This window comes from Arachis hypogaea, chromosome 19, assembly GCF_003086295.3.
Source record: "Arachis hypogaea cultivar Tifrunner chromosome 19, arahy.Tifrunner.gnm2.J5K5, whole genome shotgun sequence".
Classification (NCBI taxonomy): Eukaryota; Viridiplantae; Streptophyta; class Magnoliopsida; order Fabales; family Fabaceae; genus Arachis; species Arachis hypogaea.
In genome coordinates this window covers 101,633,531-101,640,763 of record NC_092054.1, presented here as the reverse complement: position 1 = coordinate 101,640,763, position 7,233 = coordinate 101,633,531, and the positions used below count along the sequence as shown (strand labels likewise).

Below are 7,233 nucleotides of genomic sequence, written 5' to 3'. Positions count from 1 at the left end.
AGACTCCCCTTGAATGAATGCATTCCCCCCACTTCATAACCTCTGGTCTATGCCTTCTGGACTTGGATTTGGGCAAAAAAGGGCTTCCGAATTCGCTGGGAGCGTTTTTTGCAATTTCTGGTGCGTGGCCTTGATGAGCGGATAATTTATACGCTTTTTGACATTGTTTTTAGTATGTTTTTAGTAGGATCTAGTTACTTTTAGGGATGTTTTTATTAGTTTTTATGTTAAATTCACATTTCTGGACTTTACTATGAGTTTGTGTGTTTTCTTGTGATTTTAGGTATTTTCTGGCTGAAATTGAGGGACTTGAGCAGAAATCAGATTCAGAGGTTGAAGAAGGACTGCTGATGCTGTTGGATTCTGACCTCCCTGCACTCAAAGTGGATTTTCTGGAGCTACAGAACTCGAAATGGCGCGCTTCTAATTGCGTTGGAAAGTAGACATCCAGGGCTTTCCAGCAATATATAATAGTCCATACTTTGGCCAAGAATAGACGACGTAAACTGGCGTTCAACGTCAGTTTTCTGCCCAAATCTGGCGTCCAGCGCCAGAAAAGGAGCCAAAACCAGAGTTGAACGCCCAAACTGGCACAAAAACTGGCGTTCAACTCCAAGAAGGACCTCTACACGTGCAACACTCAAGCTCAGCCCAAGCACACACCAAGTGGGCCCCGGAAGTGGATTTATGCATCAATTACTTACTCATGTAAACCCTAGTAGCTAGTTTATTATAAATAGAACCTTTTACTACTGTATTAGACGTCTTTTTGACCATCTTTGGATCATCTTAGCATCTTTGGATTATCTTTTGATCTATTGATCACGTTTTGGGGGCTGGCCATCTCGGCCATGCCTGGACCTTTCACTTATGTAATTTTAACGGTAGAGTTTCTACACTCCATAGATTAAGGTGTGGAGCTCTGCTGTTTCTCAAGGATTAATGCAAAGTACTACTGTTTTCTATTCAATTCATCTTATTTCGCTTCTAAGATATTCATTAGTACTTCAATCTGAATGTGATGAACGTGACAATCATCATCATGCCCTATGAACGTGTGTCTGACAACCACTTCCGTTCTACCTTCGACTGAATGAGTATCTCTTAGATCTCTTAATCAGAATCTTCGTGGCGTAAGCTAGAATGATGGCGGCATTCAAGAGAATCCGGAAAGTCTAAACCTTGTCTGTGGTATTCCGAGTAGGATTCAATGATTGAATGACTGTGACGAGCTCCAAACTCGCGATTGCAGGGCGTTAGTGACAAACGCAAAAGGATAGTAAATCCTATTCCAGCATGATCGAGAACCGACAGATGAATAGCCGTGCCGTGACAGGGTGCGTTGACCATTTTCATTGAGAGGATAAGATGAAGCCATTGACAAGGGTGATGCCTCCAGACGATTAGCCGTGCCGTGACAGGGCATTGGATCATTTTCCCGAGAGATGATCGAAAGTAGCCATTGACAGTGGTGATGTATCACATAAAGCCAGCAATGGAAAGGAGTAAGACTGATTGGATGAAGATAGCAGGAAAGCAGAGGTTCAGAGGAACGAAAGCATCTCTATTCACTTATCTGAAATTCTCACCAATGAATTACATAAGTATTTCTATCCCTATTCTATTAATTATTATTCGAAAACACCATTATCAATTTATATCTGCCTAACTGAGATTTGCAAGGTGACCATAGCTTGCTTCATACCAACAATCTCCGTGGAATTCGACCCTTACTCACGTAAGGTATTACTTGGATGACCCAGTGCACTTGCTGGTTAGTTACACGGAGTTGTGAACCATGGTCTTGGCATCATGTTTTTGGCGCCATTTCCAGGGAAAGAAAGAGCAATGAATTTTACATAATTAAAGTGTAATCACGATTCCGCGTACCAAGTTTTTGGCGCCGTTGCCGGGGATTGTTTGAGTATGAACAACTGACGGTTCATCCTGTTGCTCAGATTAGGTAACTTTCTTTTTGTTTTCTTTTCAAAAATTTTTTCAAAAATATTTCAAAATTTTCTCACCTGTTTTCGAAAAAAAAAAAATTTCTTTTTATAAAAAAAAATGTTTTCAAAAATATAATTTTTCTTCAGAATTTTTAAGAATGAATTCTAGTGTTTCATGAAGCATGGCTGGCTGTAAAGCCATGTCTAATACGACTGTAGGGCATGTTAGACGTGTCATGTCTGAGTTACATACTAAAGCTTGGCTGGCTATTAAGCCATGCCTGACCCTTTGATTAGAGCTTTAGAGCGTAAGATTCCTGGAATTCATATTAAAAATTTTGGAATCCTTATTTTTATTTTTCAAATAATTTTTGAAAAAATTAAAAGAAAATACAAAAAAATCATAAAATCAAAAAAAATCAAAAATATTTTTGTGTTTCTTGTTTGAGTCTTGAGTCATGTTATAAGTTTGGTGTCAATTGCATGTGCATCTTGCATTTTTTGAAAATTCTCATGCATTCATAGTGTTCTTCATGATCTTCAAGTTGTTCTTGGTAAGTCTTCTTGTTTGATCTTTGCATTTGCATGTTTTGTGTCTTTTCTTGTTTTTCATATGCATTCCTGACTTCTTGATGTCTAAGCATTAAAGAATTCTAAGTTTGGTGTCTTGCATGTTTTCCTTGCATTAAAAATTTTTCAAAAATATGTTCTTGGTGTTCATCTTAACATTCAAAGTGTTCTTGGTGTTCATCTTGACATTCATAGCATTCTTGCATGCATTCATTGTTTTGATCCATAACTTTCATGCATTGCATCATTTTTCTTGTTTTTCTCTCTCATCATAAAAATTTAAAAAAAAAAATAAATATCTTTCCCTTTTTCTCTCATAAAATTCGAAAATTTGGATTGACTTTTTCAAAATTTTTTAAAATCAAGTTGTTTCTTATGAGTCAAATCAAATTTTCAATTTGAAAATCTTATCTTTTTCAAAATCTTTTTCAAAAATCAAATCTTTTTCAAATTTCTTAGTTATTTTCGAAAATTCCAAAAATATTTTTCAAAAATCTTTTTCTTATTTTTATATCAAATTTTCGAAAATAACAATAACAATTAATGTTTTGATTCAAAAATTTCAAGTTTGTTACTTACTTGTTAAGAAAGATTCAAACTTTGAGTTCTAGAATCATATCTTGTGATTTCTTGTGAATCAAGTCATTAATTGTGATTTTAAAAAAATCAAATCTTTTTCAAAAACTAATTTCAATCATATCTTTTCAAAAATATCTTCTCATCTTATCTTTTTCAAAAATTTGATTTCAAAATATCTTTTCTAACTTCCTAACTTCTTATCTTTTCAAAATTTGCTCCAACTAACTAACTAACTTTTTGTTTGTTTCTTAACTTTTTCAAAACTACTTAACTAACTCCCTCTCTCTCTAATTTTCGAAAATATCTTCCCTCTTTTTCAAAAATTTCTTTTTTATTAACTAATTATTTTTATTTTTGATTTTAAAAATTTTTCGAAAAAAATACTAACCTTTTTCAAAAACTTTTTTCAAAAATCACTAACTCTTTTTCAAAATTTATTTTCGAAAATTCCTTCTCTCTCATCTTATTCTATTTATTTATTCATCTATTAACATCTCATCTCACATCTCTACCCTCCTCACAGTTGTGTTTCTTCCATTACATTACATTCTTTGTCTCCCTCTTTTCTCCCACTCACAAAGGGATCCCTATACTGTGGTATAAAGGATCTCTATTATTATTATTTTTCTGTGCCCTCTTCTTTGTCATATGAGCAGGAGCAAGGACAAGAACATTCTTGTTGAAGCAGATCCAGAACCTGAAAGGACTCTGAAGAAAAAATTAAGAGAAGCTAAATTACAACAATCCAGAGATAACCTTTCAGAAATTTTCGAACAGGAAGAGGAGATGGCAGCCGAAAATAATAATAATGCAAGGAGGATGCTTGGTGACTTTACTGCACCTAATTCCAATTTACATGGAAGAAGCATCTCCATTCCTGCCATTGGAGCAAACAACTTTGAGCTGAAACCTCAATTAGTTTCTCTGATGCAGCAGAACTGCAAGTTTCATGGACTTCCATCTGAAGATCCTTTTCAGTTCTTAACTGAATTCTTGTAGATATGTGATACTGTTAAGACTAATGGAGTAGATCCTGAAGTCTACAGGCTCATGCTTTTCCCTTTTGCTGTAAGAGACAGAGCTAGAATATGGTTGGACTCTCAACCTAAAGACAGCCTGAACTCTTGGGATAAGCTGGTCACGGCTTTCTTTGCCAAGTTCTTTCCTCCTCAAAAGCTGAGCAAGCTTAGAGTGGATGTTCAAACTTTCAAACAGAAAGAAGGTGAATCCCTCTATGAAGCTTGGGAAAGATACAAACAGTTGACCAAAAAGTATCCTTCTGACATGCTTTCAGAATGGACCATCCTGGATATATTCTATGATGGTCTGTCTGAGTTATCTAAGATGTCACTGGACACTTCTGCAGGTGGATCCATTCACCTAAAGAAAACGCCTGCAAAAGCTTAAGAACTCATTGACATGGTTGCTAATAACCAGTTCATGTACACTTCTGAAAGGAATCCTGTGAGCAATGGGACGCCTATGAAGAAGGGAGTTCTTGAATTTGATACTCTGAATGCCATATTGGCTCAGAATAAAATATTGACTCAGCAAGTCAATATGATTTCTTAGAGTCTGAATGGAATGCAAGCTGCATCCAACAGTACTCAAGAGGCTTCTTATGAAGAAGAAGCTTATGATCCTGAGAACCCTGCAATAGCAGAGGTGAATTACTTAGGTGAACCTTATGGAAACACCTATAACTCATCATGGAGAAATCATCCAAATTTCTCATGGAAGGATCAAAAGCCTCAACAAGGCTTTAATAATGGTGGAAGAAACAGGTTTAGCAATAGCAAGCCTTTTTCATCATCCACTCAACAACAGACAGAGAATTCTGAGCAGAATCCATCTAGCTTAGCAAATCTAGTCTCTGATCTATCTAAGGCCATTGTGAGTTTCATGAATGAAACAAGGTCTTCCATTAGAAATTTGGAAGCACAAGTGGGCCAGCTGAGTAAAAGAATCACTAAAATCCCTCCTAGTACTCTCCCAAGCAATACAGAAGAGAATCCAAAAGGAGAGTGCAAGGCCATTGACATAAACACCATGGCCGAACCCAAAAAAGGAGAGGAGGACGTGAATCCCAAGGAGGAAGACCTCCTGGGACGTCCAGTGATCAATAAGGAGTTTCCCTCTGAGGAACCAAAGGAATCTGAGGCACATCTAGAGACCATAGAGATTCCATTGAACCTCCTTATGCCCTTCATGAGCTCTGATGAGTATTCCTCTTCTGAAGAGAATGAGGATGTTACTGAAGAGCAAACTGCCAAGTTTCTTGGTGCAATCATGAAGCTGAATGCCAAATTATTTGGTATTGAAACTTGGGAAGATGAACCTCCCTTGTTCACCAATGAACTAAGTGATCTGGATCAACTGACATTGCCTCAGAAGAGACAGGATCCTGGAAAGTTCATAATACCTTGTACTATAGGCACCATGATCTTTAAGGCTCTGTGTGACCTTGGTTCAGGGATAAACCTCATGCCCCTATCTGTAATAGAGAAACTGGGAATCTATGGGGTGCAAGCTGCTAAAATCTCATTAGAGATGGCAGACAATTCAAGAAAACAGGCATATGGACAAGTAGAGGACGTGTTAGTAAAGGTTGAAGGCCTTTACATCCCTGCTGATTTCATAGTCCTGGATACTGGAATGGAAGAGGATGAATCCATCATCCTAGGAAGACCTTTCCTGGCCACAGCAAGAGCTGTGATTGATGTTGACAGAGGTGAACTAGTCCTTCAATGGAATGAGGACTCCCTTGTGTTTAAAACTCAAGGATCTCCCTCTGCAACCATGGAGAGGAAGCATGAAAAGCTTCTCTCAAAGCAGAGTCAACCCAAGCCCCCACAGTCAAACTTTAAGTTTGGTGTTGGGAGGCCACAACCAAACTCTAAGTTTGGTGTTGAACTCCCATATCCAAACTCTAAGTTTGGTGTTGGAGAGTTTCAACAATGCTCTGAACATCTGTAAGGCTCCATGAGAGCCCACTGTCAAGCTATTGACATTAAAGAAGTGCTTGTTGGGAGGCAACCCAATGTTTATTTATCTAATTTTTATTTTCATTGTTTTTCATGTCCTTATAGGTTCATGATCATATGGAGTCACAAAATAAATAGAAAAATTGAAAACAGAATCAAAAACAGCAGAAGAAAAATCACACCCTAGAGGAGTATCTGTCTGGCGTTCAGCGCCAGAACAGAGCATGGTTCTGGCGCTGAACGCCCAAAATGGGCATCTTCTGGGCGCTGAACGCCAGAACAGGCATGGTTCTGGCGTTCAACGCCAGAAATGGCACACAAATGGGCGCTGAACGCCCCAAATAGCCACCAACCTGGCGCTGAACGCCCAGAGTTATGTGCAAAGGCATTTTTTCATGCCTAATGGGTGCAGGGATGTAAATCCTTGAAAACCTCAGGATCTGTGGATCCCACAGGATCCACTAAGGATCTGTGGACCCCACAGGATCCACTCAGGATCTGTGGACCCCACAGGATCCCCACCTACCTCCACTCACTTCTTCTCACCACTCTCTTTCACACAACCCCATAAACACTCTTCCCCAAAAACCCTTCACCAATCACCTCAATCTCTCTTCCCCATCACCTCCTCACCACTCACATGCATCCACTCTTCCCCATAAACCTACCTCATAAACTCCACCTACCTTCAAAAATTCAAAACCAATTTCCCACCCAAACCCACCCATATGGCCGAAACCTTTCCCCCCTCCCTTCCCTATATAAAGCCCTCCATTCTTCATCAAATTCACACAACACACCCCTCTACACCCTTCTTGGCCGAAACACTTCCCACTCTCCCTCTCCTCCATTTCTTCTTCTTCTTCATCTATTCTTTCTTTTATTGCTCGAGGGCGAGCAAAATTCTAAGTTTGGTGTGTAAAAGCATAAGCTTTTTGTTTTTCCATTACCATTGATGGCACCTAAGACCGGAGAATCCTCTAGAAAGGGGAAAGGGAAGACAAAAGCTTCCACATCCGAGTCATGGGAGATGGAAAGGTTCATCTCCAAAGCCCATCAAGACCACTTCTATGATGTTGTGGGCAAGAAGAAGGTGATCCCTGAGGTCCCTTTTAAACTCAAAAGAAATGAGTATCCAGAGATCCGACATGAAA

At 38.6% G+C, this 7,233-nt stretch overlaps 1 non-coding gene across 1 annotated transcript; it reads right to left on the bottom strand.

Moving 5' to 3' along the window:
- Nucleotides 1–4,277: 4,277 nt before the first annotated feature.
- Nucleotides 4,278–4,385, bottom strand: LOC112781125 (small nucleolar RNA R71). The gene has a single exon (XR_003191919.1). It is a non-coding gene; the product is annotated as a small nucleolar RNA R71 (small nucleolar RNA).
- Nucleotides 4,386–7,233: the final 2,848 nt, after the last annotated feature.